General features: G+C 51.0%; 37 non-coding genes across 37 annotated transcripts; all 37 read right to left on the bottom strand.

Annotated features, from left to right (window-relative positions):
* Positions 1-34: 34 nt before the first annotated feature.
* On the bottom strand, positions 35-153 carry LOC141037419 (5S ribosomal RNA). Its single transcript, XR_012198778.1, has one exon. It is a non-coding gene; the product is annotated as a 5S ribosomal RNA (ribosomal RNA).
* Positions 154-456: 303 nt separating this feature from the next.
* Positions 457-575, bottom strand: LOC141037418 (5S ribosomal RNA). The gene has a single exon (XR_012198777.1). It is a non-coding gene; the product is annotated as a 5S ribosomal RNA (ribosomal RNA).
* Positions 576-877: 302 nt separating this feature from the next.
* Positions 878-996, bottom strand: LOC141037417 (5S ribosomal RNA). Its single transcript, XR_012198776.1, has one exon. It is a non-coding gene; the product is annotated as a 5S ribosomal RNA (ribosomal RNA).
* Positions 997-1298: 302 nt separating this feature from the next.
* Positions 1299-1417, bottom strand: LOC141037416 (5S ribosomal RNA). The gene has a single exon (XR_012198775.1). It is a non-coding gene; the product is annotated as a 5S ribosomal RNA (ribosomal RNA).
* Positions 1418-1719: 302 nt separating this feature from the next.
* On the bottom strand, positions 1720-1838 carry LOC141037415 (5S ribosomal RNA). Its single transcript, XR_012198774.1, has one exon. It is a non-coding gene; the product is annotated as a 5S ribosomal RNA (ribosomal RNA).
* A 302-nt stretch (positions 1839-2140) lies between these two features.
* LOC141037414 (5S ribosomal RNA) lies at positions 2141-2259 on the bottom strand. The gene has a single exon (XR_012198773.1). It is a non-coding gene; the product is annotated as a 5S ribosomal RNA (ribosomal RNA).
* Positions 2260-2561: 302 nt separating this feature from the next.
* LOC141037413 (5S ribosomal RNA) lies at positions 2562-2680 on the bottom strand. The gene has a single exon (XR_012198772.1). It is a non-coding gene; the product is annotated as a 5S ribosomal RNA (ribosomal RNA).
* Positions 2681-2982: 302 nt separating this feature from the next.
* Positions 2983-3101, bottom strand: LOC141037412 (5S ribosomal RNA). Its single transcript, XR_012198771.1, has one exon. It is a non-coding gene; the product is annotated as a 5S ribosomal RNA (ribosomal RNA).
* Positions 3102-3403: 302 nt separating this feature from the next.
* LOC141037411 (5S ribosomal RNA) lies at positions 3404-3522 on the bottom strand. Its single transcript, XR_012198770.1, has one exon. It is a non-coding gene; the product is annotated as a 5S ribosomal RNA (ribosomal RNA).
* Positions 3523-3824: 302 nt separating this feature from the next.
* LOC141037409 (5S ribosomal RNA) lies at positions 3825-3943 on the bottom strand. The gene has a single exon (XR_012198768.1). It is a non-coding gene; the product is annotated as a 5S ribosomal RNA (ribosomal RNA).
* A 302-nt stretch (positions 3944-4245) lies between these two features.
* On the bottom strand, positions 4246-4364 carry LOC141037408 (5S ribosomal RNA). The gene has a single exon (XR_012198767.1). It is a non-coding gene; the product is annotated as a 5S ribosomal RNA (ribosomal RNA).
* Positions 4365-4666: 302 nt separating this feature from the next.
* On the bottom strand, positions 4667-4785 carry LOC141037407 (5S ribosomal RNA). The gene has a single exon (XR_012198766.1). It is a non-coding gene; the product is annotated as a 5S ribosomal RNA (ribosomal RNA).
* A 302-nt stretch (positions 4786-5087) lies between these two features.
* Positions 5088-5206, bottom strand: LOC141037406 (5S ribosomal RNA). The gene has a single exon (XR_012198765.1). It is a non-coding gene; the product is annotated as a 5S ribosomal RNA (ribosomal RNA).
* A 302-nt stretch (positions 5207-5508) lies between these two features.
* LOC141037405 (5S ribosomal RNA) lies at positions 5509-5627 on the bottom strand. Its single transcript, XR_012198764.1, has one exon. It is a non-coding gene; the product is annotated as a 5S ribosomal RNA (ribosomal RNA).
* A 302-nt stretch (positions 5628-5929) lies between these two features.
* Positions 5930-6048, bottom strand: LOC141037404 (5S ribosomal RNA). The gene has a single exon (XR_012198763.1). It is a non-coding gene; the product is annotated as a 5S ribosomal RNA (ribosomal RNA).
* A 302-nt stretch (positions 6049-6350) lies between these two features.
* LOC141037403 (5S ribosomal RNA) lies at positions 6351-6469 on the bottom strand. Its single transcript, XR_012198762.1, has one exon. It is a non-coding gene; the product is annotated as a 5S ribosomal RNA (ribosomal RNA).
* A 302-nt stretch (positions 6470-6771) lies between these two features.
* On the bottom strand, positions 6772-6890 carry LOC141037402 (5S ribosomal RNA). The gene has a single exon (XR_012198761.1). It is a non-coding gene; the product is annotated as a 5S ribosomal RNA (ribosomal RNA).
* Positions 6891-7192: 302 nt separating this feature from the next.
* Positions 7193-7311, bottom strand: LOC141037401 (5S ribosomal RNA). The gene has a single exon (XR_012198760.1). It is a non-coding gene; the product is annotated as a 5S ribosomal RNA (ribosomal RNA).
* A 302-nt stretch (positions 7312-7613) lies between these two features.
* Positions 7614-7732, bottom strand: LOC141037400 (5S ribosomal RNA). Its single transcript, XR_012198759.1, has one exon. It is a non-coding gene; the product is annotated as a 5S ribosomal RNA (ribosomal RNA).
* Positions 7733-8034: 302 nt separating this feature from the next.
* Positions 8035-8153, bottom strand: LOC141037398 (5S ribosomal RNA). The gene has a single exon (XR_012198757.1). It is a non-coding gene; the product is annotated as a 5S ribosomal RNA (ribosomal RNA).
* Positions 8154-8455: 302 nt separating this feature from the next.
* On the bottom strand, positions 8456-8574 carry LOC141037397 (5S ribosomal RNA). The gene has a single exon (XR_012198756.1). It is a non-coding gene; the product is annotated as a 5S ribosomal RNA (ribosomal RNA).
* A 302-nt stretch (positions 8575-8876) lies between these two features.
* Positions 8877-8995, bottom strand: LOC141037396 (5S ribosomal RNA). Its single transcript, XR_012198755.1, has one exon. It is a non-coding gene; the product is annotated as a 5S ribosomal RNA (ribosomal RNA).
* Positions 8996-9297: 302 nt separating this feature from the next.
* On the bottom strand, positions 9298-9416 carry LOC141037395 (5S ribosomal RNA). The gene has a single exon (XR_012198754.1). It is a non-coding gene; the product is annotated as a 5S ribosomal RNA (ribosomal RNA).
* Positions 9417-9718: 302 nt separating this feature from the next.
* LOC141037394 (5S ribosomal RNA) lies at positions 9719-9837 on the bottom strand. Its single transcript, XR_012198753.1, has one exon. It is a non-coding gene; the product is annotated as a 5S ribosomal RNA (ribosomal RNA).
* A 302-nt stretch (positions 9838-10139) lies between these two features.
* Positions 10140-10258, bottom strand: LOC141037393 (5S ribosomal RNA). Its single transcript, XR_012198752.1, has one exon. It is a non-coding gene; the product is annotated as a 5S ribosomal RNA (ribosomal RNA).
* A 302-nt stretch (positions 10259-10560) lies between these two features.
* Positions 10561-10679, bottom strand: LOC141037392 (5S ribosomal RNA). Its single transcript, XR_012198751.1, has one exon. It is a non-coding gene; the product is annotated as a 5S ribosomal RNA (ribosomal RNA).
* Positions 10680-10981: 302 nt separating this feature from the next.
* On the bottom strand, positions 10982-11100 carry LOC141037391 (5S ribosomal RNA). The gene has a single exon (XR_012198750.1). It is a non-coding gene; the product is annotated as a 5S ribosomal RNA (ribosomal RNA).
* A 302-nt stretch (positions 11101-11402) lies between these two features.
* Positions 11403-11521, bottom strand: LOC141037390 (5S ribosomal RNA). Its single transcript, XR_012198749.1, has one exon. It is a non-coding gene; the product is annotated as a 5S ribosomal RNA (ribosomal RNA).
* Positions 11522-11823: 302 nt separating this feature from the next.
* On the bottom strand, positions 11824-11942 carry LOC141037389 (5S ribosomal RNA). Its single transcript, XR_012198748.1, has one exon. It is a non-coding gene; the product is annotated as a 5S ribosomal RNA (ribosomal RNA).
* Positions 11943-12244: 302 nt separating this feature from the next.
* On the bottom strand, positions 12245-12363 carry LOC141037386 (5S ribosomal RNA). Its single transcript, XR_012198746.1, has one exon. It is a non-coding gene; the product is annotated as a 5S ribosomal RNA (ribosomal RNA).
* A 302-nt stretch (positions 12364-12665) lies between these two features.
* Positions 12666-12784, bottom strand: LOC141037385 (5S ribosomal RNA). Its single transcript, XR_012198745.1, has one exon. It is a non-coding gene; the product is annotated as a 5S ribosomal RNA (ribosomal RNA).
* A 302-nt stretch (positions 12785-13086) lies between these two features.
* LOC141037384 (5S ribosomal RNA) lies at positions 13087-13205 on the bottom strand. The gene has a single exon (XR_012198744.1). It is a non-coding gene; the product is annotated as a 5S ribosomal RNA (ribosomal RNA).
* Positions 13206-13649: 444 nt separating this feature from the next.
* Positions 13650-13768, bottom strand: LOC141037383 (5S ribosomal RNA). The gene has a single exon (XR_012198743.1). It is a non-coding gene; the product is annotated as a 5S ribosomal RNA (ribosomal RNA).
* Positions 13769-14070: 302 nt separating this feature from the next.
* LOC141037382 (5S ribosomal RNA) lies at positions 14071-14189 on the bottom strand. The gene has a single exon (XR_012198742.1). It is a non-coding gene; the product is annotated as a 5S ribosomal RNA (ribosomal RNA).
* Positions 14190-14491: 302 nt separating this feature from the next.
* Positions 14492-14610, bottom strand: LOC141037470 (5S ribosomal RNA). Its single transcript, XR_012198825.1, has one exon. It is a non-coding gene; the product is annotated as a 5S ribosomal RNA (ribosomal RNA).
* A 302-nt stretch (positions 14611-14912) lies between these two features.
* LOC141037469 (5S ribosomal RNA) lies at positions 14913-15031 on the bottom strand. The gene has a single exon (XR_012198824.1). It is a non-coding gene; the product is annotated as a 5S ribosomal RNA (ribosomal RNA).
* A 302-nt stretch (positions 15032-15333) lies between these two features.
* Positions 15334-15452, bottom strand: LOC141037468 (5S ribosomal RNA). Its single transcript, XR_012198823.1, has one exon. It is a non-coding gene; the product is annotated as a 5S ribosomal RNA (ribosomal RNA).
* Between the last annotated feature and the right edge of the window lie 109 nt (positions 15453-15561).

The following is a 15561-nucleotide window of genomic DNA, read 5'->3' as shown; positions in this document are numbered from 1 at the left end:
TTGTTTTGCACGCGGTGCAAAACAAATTAAAAAGGGAATGCAACACGAGGACTTCCCAGGAGGTCACCCATCCTAGTACTACTCTCGCCCAAGCACGCTTAACTTCGGAGTTCTGATGGGATCCGGTGCTTTAGTGCTGGTATGATCGCATCCGACATGTTACCCCCCGTCTTCGTCCCTTATGCTTGCCCCTCCCAGCTCCACTACACACACGATTGCACATTCCTTTGGCCGCTCCCGCTCAACTACGGAGACGAGTTTTACCACGGTTCAACCGCACCAGTGCCTATTTACCATGGTTTCGACCCCTTTCAGAACACGCTTGCCGCCGCTAGACGCGTGAATAATGAGCAGCGAGCTAAAACTTACCGTAAACGTGCAAAATAATAAAACGTGCTAAACATACGTCGCGCTCGTGCGTTTTGTTTTGCACGCGGTGCAAAACAAATTAAAAAGGGAATGCAACACGAGGACTTCCCAGGAGGTCACCCATCCTAGTACTACTCTCGCCCAAGCACGCTTAACTTCGGAGTTCTGATGGGATCCGGTGCTTTAGTGCTGGTATGATCGCATCCGACATGTTACCCCCGTCTTCGTCCCTTATGCTTGCCCCTCCCAGCTCCACTACACACACGATTGCACATTCCTTTGGCCGCTCCCGCTCAACTACGGAGACGAGTTTTACCACGGTTCAACCGCACCAGTGCCTATTTACCATGGTTTCGACCCCTTTCAGAACACGCTTGCCGCCGCTAGACGCGTGAATAATGAGCAGCGAGCTAAAACTTACCGTAAACGTGCAAAATAATAAAACGTGCTAAACATACGTCGCGCTCGTGCGTTTTGTTTTGCACGCGGTGCAAAACAAATTAAAAAGGGAATGCAACACGAGGACTTCCCAGGAGGTCACCCATCCTAGTACTACTCTCGCCCAAGCACGCTTAACTTCGGAGTTCTGATGGGATCCGGTGCTTTAGTGCTGGTATGATCGCATCCGACATGTTACCCCCGTCTTCGTCCCTTATGCTTGCCCCTCCCAGCTCCACTACACACACGATTGCACATTCCTTTGGCCGCTCCCGCTCAACTACGGAGACGAGTTTTACCACGGTTCAACCGCACCAGTGCCTATTTACCATGGTTTCGACCCCTTTCAGAACACGCTTGCCGCCGCTAGACGCGTGAATAATGAGCAGCGAGCTAAAACTTACCGTAAACGTGCAAAATAATAAAACGTGCTAAACATACGTCGCGCTCGTGCGTTTTGTTTTGCACGCGGTGCAAAACAAATTAAAAAGGGAATGCAACACGAGGACTTCCCAGGAGGTCACCCATCCTAGTACTACTCTCGCCCAAGCACGCTTAACTTCGGAGTTCTGATGGGATCCGGTGCTTTAGTGCTGGTATGATCGCATCCGACATGTTACCCCCGTCTTCGTCCCTTATGCTTGCCCCTCCCAGCTCCACTACACACACGATTGCACATTCCTTTGGCCGCTCCCGCTCAACTACGGAGACGAGTTTTACCACGGTTCAACCGCACCAGTGCCTATTTACCATGGTTTCGACCCCTTTCAGAACACGCTTGCCGCCGCTAGACGCGTGAATAATGAGCAGCGAGCTAAAACTTACCGTAAACGTGCAAAATAATAAAACGTGCTAAACATACGTCGCGCTCGTGCGTTTTGTTTTGCACGCGGTGCAAAACAAATTAAAAAGGGAATGCAACACGAGGACTTCCCAGGAGGTCACCCATCCTAGTACTACTCTCGCCCAAGCACGCTTAACTTCGGAGTTCTGATGGGATCCGGTGCTTTAGTGCTGGTATGATCGCATCCGACATGTTACCCCCGTCTTCGTCCCTTATGCTTGCCCCTCCCAGCTCCACTACACACACGATTGCACATTCCTTTGGCCGCTCCCGCTCAACTACGGAGACGAGTTTTACCACGGTTCAACCGCACCAGTGCCTATTTACCATGGTTTCGACCCCTTTCAGAACACGCTTGCCGCCGCTAGACGCGTGAATAATGAGCAGCGAGCTAAAACTTACCGTAAACGTGCAAAATAATAAAACGTGCTAAACATACGTCGCGCTCGTGCGTTTTGTTTTGCACGCGGTGCAAAACAAATTAAAAAGGGAATGCAACACGAGGACTTCCCAGGAGGTCACCCATCCTAGTACTACTCTCGCCCAAGCACGCTTAACTTCGGAGTTCTGATGGGATCCGGTGCTTTAGTGCTGGTATGATCGCATCCGACATGTTACCCCCGTCTTCGTCCCTTATGCTTGCCCCTCCCAGCTCCACTACACACACGATTGCACATTCCTTTGGCCGCTCCCGCTCAACTACGGAGACGAGTTTTACCACGGTTCAACCGCACCAGTGCCTATTTACCATGGTTTCGACCCCTTTCAGAACACGCTTGCCGCCGCTAGACGCGTGAATAATGAGCAGCGAGCTAAAACTTACCGTAAACGTGCAAAATAATAAAACGTGCTAAACATACGTCGCGCTCGTGCGTTTTGTTTTGCACGCGGTGCAAAACAAATTAAAAAGGGAATGCAACACGAGGACTTCCCAGGAGGTCACCCATCCTAGTACTACTCTCGCCCAAGCACGCTTAACTTCGGAGTTCTGATGGGATCCGGTGCTTTAGTGCTGGTATGATCGCATCCGACATGTTACCCCCGTCTTCGTCCCTTATGCTTGCCCCTCCCAGCTCCACTACACACACGATTGCACATTCCTTTGGCCGCTCCCGCTCAACTACGGAGACGAGTTTTACCACGGTTCAACCGCACCAGTGCCTATTTACCATGGTTTCGACCCCTTTCAGAACACGCTTGCCGCCGCTAGACGCGTGAATAATGAGCAGCGAGCTAAAACTTACCGTAAACGTGCAAAATAATAAAACGTGCTAAACATACGTCGCGCTCGTGCGTTTTGTTTTGCACGCGGTGCAAAACAAATTAAAAAGGGAATGCAACACGAGGACTTCCCAGGAGGTCACCCATCCTAGTACTACTCTCGCCCAAGCACGCTTAACTTCGGAGTTCTGATGGGATCCGGTGCTTTAGTGCTGGTATGATCGCATCCGACATGTTACCCCCGTCTTCGTCCCTTATGCTTGCCCCTCCCAGCTCCACTACACACACGATTGCACATTCCTTTGGCCGCTCCCGCTCAACTACGGAGACGAGTTTTACCACGGTTCAACCGCACCAGTGCCTATTTACCATGGTTTCGACCCCTTTCAGAACACGCTTGCCGCCGCTAGACGCGTGAATAATGAGCAGCGAGCTAAAACTTACCGTAAACGTGCAAAATAATAAAACGTGCTAAACATACGTCGCGCTCGTGCGTTTTGTTTTGCACGCGGTGCAAAACAAATTAAAAAGGGAATGCAACACGAGGACTTCCCAGGAGGTCACCCATCCTAGTACTACTCTCGCCCAAGCACGCTTAACTTCGGAGTTCTGATGGGATCCGGTGCTTTAGTGCTGGTATGATCGCATCCGACATGTTACCCCCGTCTTCGTCCCTTATGCTTGCCCCTCCCAGCTCCACTACACACACGATTGCACATTCCTTTGGCCGCTCCCGCTCAACTACGGAGACGAGTTTTACCACGGTTCAACCGCACCAGTGCCTATTTACCATGGTTTCGACCCCTTTCAGAACACGCTTGCCGCCGCTAGACGCGTGAATAATGAGCAGCGAGCTAAAACTTACCGTAAACGTGCAAAATAATAAAACGTGCTAAACATACGTCGCGCTCGTGCGTTTTGTTTTGCACGCGGTGCAAAACAAATTAAAAAGGGAATGCAACACGAGGACTTCCCAGGAGGTCACCCATCCTAGTACTACTCTCGCCCAAGCACGCTTAACTTCGGAGTTCTGATGGGATCCGGTGCTTTAGTGCTGGTATGATCGCATCCGACATGTTACCCCCGTCTTCGTCCCTTATGCTTGCCCCTCCCAGCTCCACTACACACACGATTGCACATTCCTTTGGCCGCTCCCGCTCAACTACGGAGACGAGTTTTACCACGGTTCAACCGCACCAGTGCCTATTTACCATGGTTTCGACCCCTTTCAGAACACGCTTGCCGCCGCTAGACGCGTGAATAATGAGCAGCGAGCTAAAACTTACCGTAAACGTGCAAAATAATAAAACGTGCTAAACATACGTCGCGCTCGTGCGTTTTGTTTTGCACGCGGTGCAAAACAAATTAAAAAGGGAATGCAACACGAGGACTTCCCAGGAGGTCACCCATCCTAGTACTACTCTCGCCCAAGCACGCTTAACTTCGGAGTTCTGATGGGATCCGGTGCTTTAGTGCTGGTATGATCGCATCCGACATGTTACCCCCGTCTTCGTCCCTTATGCTTGCCCCTCCCAGCTCCACTACACACACGATTGCACATTCCTTTGGCCGCTCCCGCTCAACTACGGAGACGAGTTTTACCACGGTTCAACCGCACCAGTGCCTATTTACCATGGTTTCGACCCCTTTCAGAACACGCTTGCCGCCGCTAGACGCGTGAATAATGAGCAGCGAGCTAAAACTTACCGTAAACGTGCAAAATAATAAAACGTGCTAAACATACGTCGCGCTCGTGCGTTTTGTTTTGCACGCGGTGCAAAACAAATTAAAAAGGGAATGCAACACGAGGACTTCCCAGGAGGTCACCCATCCTAGTACTACTCTCGCCCAAGCACGCTTAACTTCGGAGTTCTGATGGGATCCGGTGCTTTAGTGCTGGTATGATCGCATCCGACATGTTACCCCCGTCTTCGTCCCTTATGCTTGCCCCTCCCAGCTCCACTACACACACGATTGCACATTCCTTTGGCCGCTCCCGCTCAACTACGGAGACGAGTTTTACCACGGTTCAACCGCACCAGTGCCTATTTACCATGGTTTCGACCCCTTTCAGAACACGCTTGCCGCCGCTAGACGCGTGAATAATGAGCAGCGAGCTAAAACTTACCGTAAACGTGCAAAATAATAAAACGTGCTAAACATACGTCGCGCTCGTGCGTTTTGTTTTGCACGCGGTGCAAAACAAATTAAAAAGGGAATGCAACACGAGGACTTCCCAGGAGGTCACCCATCCTAGTACTACTCTCGCCCAAGCACGCTTAACTTCGGAGTTCTGATGGGATCCGGTGCTTTAGTGCTGGTATGATCGCATCCGACATGTTACCCCCGTCTTCGTCCCTTATGCTTGCCCCTCCCAGCTCCACTACACACACGATTGCACATTCCTTTGGCCGCTCCCGCTCAACTACGGAGACGAGTTTTACCACGGTTCAACCGCACCAGTGCCTATTTACCATGGTTTCGACCCCTTTCAGAACACGCTTGCCGCCGCTAGACGCGTGAATAATGAGCAGCGAGCTAAAACTTACCGTAAACGTGCAAAATAATAAAACGTGCTAAACATACGTCGCGCTCGTGCGTTTTGTTTTGCACGCGGTGCAAAACAAATTAAAAAGGGAATGCAACACGAGGACTTCCCAGGAGGTCACCCATCCTAGTACTACTCTCGCCCAAGCACGCTTAACTTCGGAGTTCTGATGGGATCCGGTGCTTTAGTGCTGGTATGATCGCATCCGACATGTTACCCCCGTCTTCGTCCCTTATGCTTGCCCCTCCCAGCTCCACTACACACACGATTGCACATTCCTTTGGCCGCTCCCGCTCAACTACGGAGACGAGTTTTACCACGGTTCAACCGCACCAGTGCCTATTTACCATGGTTTCGACCCCTTTCAGAACACGCTTGCCGCCGCTAGACGCGTGAATAATGAGCAGCGAGCTAAAACTTACCGTAAACGTGCAAAATAATAAAACGTGCTAAACATACGTCGCGCTCGTGCGTTTTGTTTTGCACGCGGTGCAAAACAAATTAAAAAGGGAATGCAACACGAGGACTTCCCAGGAGGTCACCCATCCTAGTACTACTCTCGCCCAAGCACGCTTAACTTCGGAGTTCTGATGGGATCCGGTGCTTTAGTGCTGGTATGATCGCATCCGACATGTTACCCCCGTCTTCGTCCCTTATGCTTGCCCCTCCCAGCTCCACTACACACACGATTGCACATTCCTTTGGCCGCTCCCGCTCAACTACGGAGACGAGTTTTACCACGGTTCAACCGCACCAGTGCCTATTTACCATGGTTTCGACCCCTTTCAGAACACGCTTGCCGCCGCTAGACGCGTGAATAATGAGCAGCGAGCTAAAACTTACCGTAAACGTGCAAAATAATAAAACGTGCTAAACATACGTCGCGCTCGTGCGTTTTGTTTTGCACGCGGTGCAAAACAAATTAAAAAGGGAATGCAACACGAGGACTTCCCAGGAGGTCACCCATCCTAGTACTACTCTCGCCCAAGCACGCTTAACTTCGGAGTTCTGATGGGATCCGGTGCTTTAGTGCTGGTATGATCGCATCCGACATGTTACCCCCGTCTTCGTCCCTTATGCTTGCCCCTCCCAGCTCCACTACACACACGATTGCACATTCCTTTGGCCGCTCCCGCTCAACTACGGAGACGAGTTTTACCACGGTTCAACCGCACCAGTGCCTATTTACCATGGTTTCGACCCCTTTCAGAACACGCTTGCCGCCGCTAGACGCGTGAATAATGAGCAGCGAGCTAAAACTTACCGTAAACGTGCAAAATAATAAAACGTGCTAAACATACGTCGCGCTCGTGCGTTTTGTTTTGCACGCGGTGCAAAACAAATTAAAAAGGGAATGCAACACGAGGACTTCCCAGGAGGTCACCCATCCTAGTACTACTCTCGCCCAAGCACGCTTAACTTCGGAGTTCTGATGGGATCCGGTGCTTTAGTGCTGGTATGATCGCATCCGACATGTTACCCCCGTCTTCGTCCCTTATGCTTGCCCCTCCCAGCTCCACTACACACACGATTGCACATTCCTTTGGCCGCTCCCGCTCAACTACGGAGACGAGTTTTACCACGGTTCAACCGCACCAGTGCCTATTTACCATGGTTTCGACCCCTTTCAGAACACGCTTGCCGCCGCTAGACGCGTGAATAATGAGCAGCGAGCTAAAACTTACCGTAAACGTGCAAAATAATAAAACGTGCTAAACATACGTCGCGCTCGTGCGTTTTGTTTTGCACGCGGTGCAAAACAAATTAAAAAGGGAATGCAACACGAGGACTTCCCAGGAGGTCACCCATCCTAGTACTACTCTCGCCCAAGCACGCTTAACTTCGGAGTTCTGATGGGATCCGGTGCTTTAGTGCTGGTATGATCGCATCCGACATGTTACCCCCGTCTTCGTCCCTTATGCTTGCCCCTCCCAGCTCCACTACACACACGATTGCACATTCCTTTGGCCGCTCCCGCTCAACTACGGAGACGAGTTTTACCACGGTTCAACCGCACCAGTGCCTATTTACCATGGTTTCGACCCCTTTCAGAACACGCTTGCCGCCGCTAGACGCGTGAATAATGAGCAGCGAGCTAAAACTTACCGTAAACGTGCAAAATAATAAAACGTGCTAAACATACGTCGCGCTCGTGCGTTTTGTTTTGCACGCGGTGCAAAACAAATTAAAAAGGGAATGCAACACGAGGACTTCCCAGGAGGTCACCCATCCTAGTACTACTCTCGCCCAAGCACGCTTAACTTCGGAGTTCTGATGGGATCCGGTGCTTTAGTGCTGGTATGATCGCATCCGACATGTTACCCCCGTCTTCGTCCCTTATGCTTGCCCCTCCCAGCTCCACTACACACACGATTGCACATTCCTTTGGCCGCTCCCGCTCAACTACGGAGACGAGTTTTACCACGGTTCAACCGCACCAGTGCCTATTTACCATGGTTTCGACCCCTTTCAGAACACGCTTGCCGCCGCTAGACGCGTGAATAATGAGCAGCGAGCTAAAACTTACCGTAAACGTGCAAAATAATAAAACGTGCTAAACATACGTCGCGCTCGTGCGTTTTGTTTTGCACGCGGTGCAAAACAAATTAAAAAGGGAATGCAACACGAGGACTTCCCAGGAGGTCACCCATCCTAGTACTACTCTCGCCCAAGCACGCTTAACTTCGGAGTTCTGATGGGATCCGGTGCTTTAGTGCTGGTATGATCGCATCCGACATGTTACCCCCGTCTTCGTCCCTTATGCTTGCCCCTCCCAGCTCCACTACACACACGATTGCACATTCCTTTGGCCGCTCCCGCTCAACTACGGAGACGAGTTTTACCACGGTTCAACCGCACCAGTGCCTATTTACCATGGTTTCGACCCCTTTCAGAACACGCTTGCCGCCGCTAGACGCGTGAATAATGAGCAGCGAGCTAAAACTTACCGTAAACGTGCAAAATAATAAAACGTGCTAAACATACGTCGCGCTCGTGCGTTTTGTTTTGCACGCGGTGCAAAACAAATTAAAAAGGGAATGCAACACGAGGACTTCCCAGGAGGTCACCCATCCTAGTACTACTCTCGCCCAAGCACGCTTAACTTCGGAGTTCTGATGGGATCCGGTGCTTTAGTGCTGGTATGATCGCATCCGACATGTTACCCCCGTCTTCGTCCCTTATGCTTGCCCCTCCCAGCTCCACTACACACACGATTGCACATTCCTTTGGCCGCTCCCGCTCAACTACGGAGACGAGTTTTACCACGGTTCAACCGCACCAGTGCCTATTTACCATGGTTTCGACCCCTTTCAGAACACGCTTGCCGCCGCTAGACGCGTGAATAATGAGCAGCGAGCTAAAACTTACCGTAAACGTGCAAAATAATAAAACGTGCTAAACATACGTCGCGCTCGTGCGTTTTGTTTTGCACGCGGTGCAAAACAAATTAAAAAGGGAATGCAACACGAGGACTTCCCAGGAGGTCACCCATCCTAGTACTACTCTCGCCCAAGCACGCTTAACTTCGGAGTTCTGATGGGATCCGGTGCTTTAGTGCTGGTATGATCGCATCCGACATGTTACCCCCGTCTTCGTCCCTTATGCTTGCCCCTCCCAGCTCCACTACACACACGATTGCACATTCCTTTGGCCGCTCCCGCTCAACTACGGAGACGAGTTTTACCACGGTTCAACCGCACCAGTGCCTATTTACCATGGTTTCGACCCCTTTCAGAACACGCTTGCCGCCGCTAGACGCGTGAATAATGAGCAGCGAGCTAAAACTTACCGTAAACGTGCAAAATAATAAAACGTGCTAAACATACGTCGCGCTCGTGCGTTTTGTTTTGCACGCGGTGCAAAACAAATTAAAAAGGGAATGCAACACGAGGACTTCCCAGGAGGTCACCCATCCTAGTACTACTCTCGCCCAAGCACGCTTAACTTCGGAGTTCTGATGGGATCCGGTGCTTTAGTGCTGGTATGATCGCATCCGACATGTTACCCCCGTCTTCGTCCCTTATGCTTGCCCCTCCCAGCTCCACTACACACACGATTGCACATTCCTTTGGCCGCTCCCGCTCAACTACGGAGACGAGTTTTACCACGGTTCAACCGCACCAGTGCCTATTTACCATGGTTTCGACCCCTTTCAGAACACGCTTGCCGCCGCTAGACGCGTGAATAATGAGCAGCGAGCTAAAACTTACCGTAAACGTGCAAAATAATAAAACGTGCTAAACATACGTCGCGCTCGTGCGTTTTGTTTTGCACGCGGTGCAAAACAAATTAAAAAGGGAATGCAACACGAGGACTTCCCAGGAGGTCACCCATCCTAGTACTACTCTCGCCCAAGCACGCTTAACTTCGGAGTTCTGATGGGATCCGGTGCTTTAGTGCTGGTATGATCGCATCCGACATGTTACCCCCGTCTTCGTCCCTTATGCTTGCCCCTCCCAGCTCCACTACACACACGATTGCACATTCCTTTGGCCGCTCCCGCTCAACTACGGAGACGAGTTTTACCACGGTTCAACCGCACCAGTGCCTATTTACCATGGTTTCGACCCCTTTCAGAACACGCTTGCCGCCGCTAGACGCGTGAATAATGAGCAGCGAGCTAAAACTTACCGTAAACGTGCAAAATAATAAAACGTGCTAAACATACGTCGCGCTCGTGCGTTTTGTTTTGCACGCGGTGCAAAACAAATTAAAAAGGGAATGCAACACGAGGACTTCCCAGGAGGTCACCCATCCTAGTACTACTCTCGCCCAAGCACGCTTAACTTCGGAGTTCTGATGGGATCCGGTGCTTTAGTGCTGGTATGATCGCATCCGACATGTTACCCCCGTCTTCGTCCCTTATGCTTGCCCCTCCCAGCTCCACTACACACACGATTGCACATTCCTTTGGCCGCTCCCGCTCAACTACGGAGACGAGTTTTACCACGGTTCAACCGCACCAGTGCCTATTTACCATGGTTTCGACCCCTTTCAGAACACGCTTGCCGCCGCTAGACGCGTGAATAATGAGCAGCGAGCTAAAACTTACCGTAAACGTGCAAAATAATAAAACGTGCTAAACATACGTCGCGCTCGTGCGTTTTGTTTTGCACGCGGTGCAAAACAAATTAAAAAGGGAATGCAACACGAGGACTTCCCAGGAGGTCACCCATCCTAGTACTACTCTCGCCCAAGCACGCTTAACTTCGGAGTTCTGATGGGATCCGGTGCTTTAGTGCTGGTATGATCGCATCCGACATGTTACCCCCGTCTTCGTCCCTTATGCTTGCCCCTCCCAGCTCCACTACACACACGATTGCACATTCCTTTGGCCGCTCCCGCTCAACTACGGAGACGAGTTTTACCACGGTTCAACCGCACCAGTGCCTATTTACCATGGTTTCGACCCCTTTCAGAACACGCTTGCCGCCGCTAGACGCGTGAATAATGAGCAGCGAGCTAAAACTTACCGTAAACGTGCAAAATAATAAAACGTGCTAAACATACGTCGCGCTCGTGCGTTTTGTTTTGCACGCGGTGCAAAACAAATTAAAAAGGGAATGCAACACGAGGACTTCCCAGGAGGTCACCCATCCTAGTACTACTCTCGCCCAAGCACGCTTAACTTCGGAGTTCTGATGGGATCCGGTGCTTTAGTGCTGGTATGATCGCATCCGACATGTTACCCCCGTCTTCGTCCCTTATGCTTGCCCCTCCCAGCTCCACTACACACACGATTGCACATTCCTTTGGCCGCTCCCGCTCAACTACGGAGACGAGTTTTACCACGGTTCAACCGCACCAGTGCCTATTTACCATGGTTTCGACCCCTTTCAGAACACGCTTGCCGCCGCTAGACGCGTGAATAATGAGCAGCGAGCTAAAACTTACCGTAAACGTGCAAAATAATAAAACGTGCTAAACATACGTCGCGCTCGTGCGTTTTGTTTTGCACGCGGTGCAAAACAAATTAAAAAGGGAATGCAACACGAGGACTTCCCAGGAGGTCACCCATCCTAGTACTACTCTCGCCCAAGCACGCTTAACTTCGGAGTTCTGATGGGATCCGGTGCTTTAGTGCTGGTATGATCGCATCCGACATGTTACCCCCGTCTTCGTCCCTTATGCTTGCCCCTCCCAGCTCCACTACACACACGATTGCACATTCCTTTGGCCGCTCCCGCTCAACTACGGAGACGAGTTTTACCACGGTTCAACCGCACCAGTGCCTATTTACCATGGTTTCGACCCCTTTCAGAACACGCTTGCCGCCGCTAGACGCGTGAATAATGAGCAGCGAGCTAAAACTTACCGTAAACGTGCAAAATAATAAAACGTGCTAAACATACGTCGCGCTCGTGCGTTTTGTTTTGCACGCGGTGCAAAACAAATTAAAAAGGGAATGCAACACGAGGACTTCCCAGGAGGTCACCCATCCTAGTACTACTCTCGCCCAAGCACGCTTAACTTCGGAGTTCTGATGGGATCCGGTGCTTTAGTGCTGGTATGATCGCATCCGACATGTTACCCCCGTCTTCGTCCCTTATGCTTGCCCCTCCCAGCTCCACTACACACACGATTGCACATTCCTTTGGCCGCTCCCGCTCAACTACGGAGACGAGTTTTACCACGGTTCAACCGCACCAGTGCCTATTTACCATGGTTTCGACCCCTTTCAGAACACGCTTGCCGCCGCTAGACGCGTGAATAATGAGCAGCGAGCTAAAACTTACCGTAAACGTGCAAAATAATAAAACGTGCTAAACATACGTCGCGCTCGTGCGTTTTGTTTTGCACGCGGTGCAAAACAAATTAAAAAGGGAATGCAACACGAGGACTTCCCAGGAGGTCACCCATCCTAGTACTACTCTCGCCCAAGCACGCTTAACTTCGGAGTTCTGATGGGATCCGGTGCTTTAGTGCTGGTATGATCGCATCCGACATGTTACCCCCGTCTTCGTCCCTTATGCTTGCCCCTCCCAGCTCCACTACACACACGATTGCACATTCCTTTGGCCGCTCCCGCTCAACTACGGAGACGAGTTTTACCACGGTTCAACCGCACCAGTGCCTATTTACCATGGTTTCGACCCCTTTCAGAACACGCTTGCCGCCGCTAGACGCGTGAATAATGAGCAGCGAGCTAAAACTTACCGTAAACGTGCAAAATAATAAAACGTGCTAAACATACGTCGCGCTCGTGCGTTTTGTTTTGCACGCGGTGCAAAACAAATTAAAAAGGGAATGCAACACGAGGACTTCCCAGGAGGTCACCCATCCTAGTACTACTCTCGCCCAAGCACGCTTAACTTCGGAGTTCTGATGGGATCCGGTGCTTTAGTGCTGGTATGATCGCATCCGACATGTTACCCCCGTCTTCGTCCCTTATGCTTGCCCCTCCCAGCTCCACTACACACACGATTGCACATTCCTTTGGCCGCTCCCGCTCAACTACGGAGACGAGTTTTACCACGGTTCAACCGCACCAGTGCCTATTTACCATGGTTTCGACCCCTTTCAGAACACGCTTGCCGCCGCTAGACGCGTGAATAATGAGCAGCGAGCTAAAACTTACCGTAAACGTGCAAAATAATAAAACGTGCTAAACATACGTCGCGCTCGTGCGTTTTGTTTTGCACGCGGTGCAAAACAAATTAAAAAGGGAATGCAACACGAGGACTTCCCAGGAGGTCACCCATCCTAGTACTACTCTCGCCCAAGCACGCTTAACTTCGGAGTTCTGATGGGATCCGGTGCTTTAGTGCTGGTATGATCGCATCCGACATGTTACCCCCGTCTTCGTCCCTTATGCTTGCCCCTCCCAGCTCCACTACACACACGATTGCACATTCCTTTGGCCGCTCCCGCTCAACTACGGAGACGAGTTTTACCACGGTTCAACCGCACCAGTGCCTATTTACCATGGTTTCGACCCCTTTCAGAACACGCTTGCCGCCGCTAGACGCGTGAATAATGAGCAGCGAGCTAAAACTTACCGTAAACGTGCAAAATAATAAAACGTGCTAAACATACGTCGCGCTCGTGCGTTTTGTTTTGCACGCGGTGCAAAACAAATTAAAAAGGGAATGCAACACGAGGACTTCCCAGGAGGTCACCCATCCTAGTACTACTCTCGCCCGTAAACGTGCAAAATAATAAAACGTGCTAAACATACGTCGCGCTCGTGCGTTTTGTTTTGCACGCGGTGCAAAACAAATTAAAAAGGGAATGCAACACGAGGACTTCCCAGGAGGTCACCCATCCTAGTACTACTCTCGCCCAAGCACGCTTAACTTCGGAGTTCTGATGGGATCCGGTGCTTTAGTGCTGGTATGATCGCATCCGACATGTTACCCCCGTCTTCGTCCCTTATGCTTGCCCCTCCCAGCTCCACTACACACACGATTGCACATTCCTTTGGCCGCTCCCGCTCAACTACGGAGACGAGTTTTACCACGGTTCAACCGCACCAGTGCCTATTTACCATGGTTTCGACCCCTTTCAGAACACGCTTGCCGCCGCTAGACGCGTGAATAATGAGCAGCGAGCTAAAACTTACCGTAAACGTGCAAAATAATAAAACGTGCTAAACATACGTCGCGCTCGTGCGTTTTGTTTTGCACGCGGTGCAAAACAAATTAAAAAGGGAATGCAACACGAGGACTTCCCAGGAGGTCACCCATCCTAGTACTACTCTCGCCCAAGCACGCTTAACTTCGGAGTTCTGATGGGATCCGGTGCTTTAGTGCTGGTATGATCGCATCCGACATGTTACCCCCGTCTTCGTCCCTTATGCTTGCCCCTCCCAGCTCCACTACACACACGATTGCACATTCCTTTGGCCGCTCCCGCTCAACTACGGAGACGAGTTTTACCACGGTTCAACCGCACCAGTGCCTATTTACCATGGTTTCGACCCCTTTCAGAACACGCTTGCCGCCGCTAGACGCGTGAATAATGAGCAGCGAGCTAAAACTTACCGTAAACGTGCAAAATAATAAAACGTGCTAAACATACGTCGCGCTCGTGCGTTTTGTTTTGCACGCGGTGCAAAACAAATTAAAAAGGGAATGCAACACGAGGACTTCCCAGGAGGTCACCCATCCTAGTACTACTCTCGCCCAAGCACGCTTAACTTCGGAGTTCTGATGGGATCCGGTGCTTTAGTGCTGGTATGATCGCATCCGACATGTTACCCCCGTCTTCGTCCCTTATGCTTGCCCCTCCCAGCTCCACTACACACACGATTGCACATTCCTTTGGCCGCTCCCGCTCAACTACGGAGACGAGTTTTACCACGGTTCAACCGCACCAGTGCCTATTTACCATGGTTTCGACCCCTTTCAGAACACGCTTGCCGCCGCTAGACGCGTGAATAATGAGCAGCGAGCTAAAACTTACCGTAAACGTGCAAAATAATAAAACGTGCTAAACATACGTCGCGCTCGTGCGTTTTGTTTTGCACGCGGTGCAAAACAAATTAAAAAGGGAATGCAACACGAGGACTTCCCAGGAGGTCACCCATCCTAGTACTACTCTCGCCCAAGCACGCTTAACTTCGGAGTTCTGATGGGATCCGGTGCTTTAGTGCTGGTATGATCGCATCCGACATGTTACCCCCGTCTTCGTCCCTTATGCTTGCCCCTCCCAGCTCCACTACACACACGATTGCACATTCCTTTGGCCGCTCCCGCTCAACTACGGAGACGAGTTTTACCACGGTTCAACCGCACCAGTGCCTATTTACCATGGTTTCGACCCCTTTCAGAACACGCTTGCCGCCGCTAGACGCGTGAATAATGAGCAGCGAGCTAAAACTTACCGTAAACGTGCAAAATAATAAAACGTGCTAAACATACGTCGCGCTCGTGCGTTTTGTTTTGCACGCGGTGCAAAACAAATTAAAAAGGGAATGCAACACGAGGACTTCCCAGGAGGTCACCCATCCTAGTACTACTCTCGCCCAAGCACGCTTAACTTCGGAGTTCTGATGGGATCCGGTGCTTTAGTGCTGGTATGATCGCATCCGACATGTTACCCCCGTCTTCGTCCCTTATGCTTGCCCCTCCCAGCTCCACTACACACACGATTGCACATTCCTTTGGCCGCTCCCGCTCAACTACGGAGACGAGTTTTA

Source organism: Aegilops tauschii, unplaced genomic scaffold (genome assembly GCF_002575655.3).
Source record: "Aegilops tauschii subsp. strangulata cultivar AL8/78 unplaced genomic scaffold, Aet v6.0 ptg001087l_obj, whole genome shotgun sequence".
NCBI lineage: Eukaryota > Viridiplantae > Streptophyta > Magnoliopsida > Poales > Poaceae > Aegilops > Aegilops tauschii.
This window is presented reverse-complemented; position numbering and strand designations above follow the sequence as displayed.